This window comes from Limulus polyphemus, unplaced genomic scaffold (genome assembly GCF_000517525.1).
Source record: "Limulus polyphemus unplaced genomic scaffold, Limulus_polyphemus-2.1.2 Scaffold173, whole genome shotgun sequence".
Classification (NCBI taxonomy): domain Eukaryota; kingdom Metazoa; phylum Arthropoda; class Merostomata; order Xiphosura; family Limulidae; genus Limulus; species Limulus polyphemus.
In genome coordinates, this window is record NW_013665783.1 from 41,559 (window position 1) to 43,055 (window position 1,497).

Here is a 1,497-nt window from a genome sequence, read left to right on the forward strand (position 1 = left end):
ATGCGGATTCGAACCCGCGACCCTCAGATTGTGATTCGAGCGCCTTATCCACCTGGCCATGCCGGGCGCATCCCGTTGCCACACTTTGGGGCCGTCACATGAGAGAATTGACAAGAATAGGCGTGAAGTATTCTTAACTAGCTGCCTTCCCTCAATTTTTTTTCAGTTTAAAATTAGGAACATCTTTGCACAGACAGTCCTTTGTATGTTTGGACAAAAAACACACAAACGAAAATAATTATACATTCTATAAACTCTTATAAAAATTCAACCGAACTATCTTTTTATCCAGTATCATATATCATCTAAATAGCTCAACTTCATATTGAAAAATATATATATTAAACATGTTTTATACGTGTGTAATATAACGTTTAGAATTTGTGCTGTAGAATGTGGCTTATTCGCTCGTAGTATATATTTTTTTATATCTTTAGGTTTGGATGAATAAGTATTAATTTCCAACTTGGTCGTCAGTACAGGTTAATCTGAAAATAAGCCTATGTTATAAGTTACTTTATTGGTCGAGTTTCCACTTTGTACGACAAACAAGAGTCTTAATTTCCATGTATTTTTAATTCAATTGAAATCTAAGATAAACTAATATCTACTCACAGTCATTAGCAGTGAAAAGACCTACGTACAACTGTTTGTGCTTTTCTAGACAATTGCTAGCAATTCTTGAATACAAAATTATTCATTATTTTCAAGTTAAATTGACAATTTTTTGTGATTCCCATAGTTTTTGAAACATAAAACAGATTTCTTGTAACATACGTAAATTACTATGAATACTTTTATTTGTTATAAGCCTAAAACATATCCAAGAAAAACTAGAATTGTGACTACCCTGCCATCTAGTGGCAACTGTTCATAATTAGGAATAAAGAATATCCAGATAATCATTTAGAAAATTATATTTCATAGAAATATATAATTAGGGTTAAGATTAAATAAAGATTCGTCTTTCTTTTGATTAAATATCTTCACATGATTTCAGTCATCGACAGACAATTGTTTAAGATATCTAAGCGATAAATCATTAGCTCCCACGAACACGAAGTATGTAAATGTAGTCTTTGTCAATAGTACTATCTCAACCTACCGATTTTCCCGGCTACAAAAATCAAAAGTTTATTTTAAGCCAAATTAAAATTCAATTTCCAAAAATTGTTAAATCATTATGCTGCAAGTAATAAAATGATAAATATAGTTTCAAATGTATTATTTCTACTTTTCTGTCATTCAAATTCTAGTTATAAATGTGCACACTAGCATTATTAACAAGTTTATGTAACTTACAAAGAATGAATATGCATTTTCTCTGCAGTTAATTCTTTTTTTTTATTTTGTGAAGCTTGTTTGTCTATCAGTACAAAAGTGCACTATGGGCTGTCTGTGCTATGTGCACATCAAGAATCGAATGTCAAATTAATCGTTTTGTTTTTTAATTTCGCGCAAAGCTACACGAGGGCTATCTGCGCTAGCCGTCCCTAA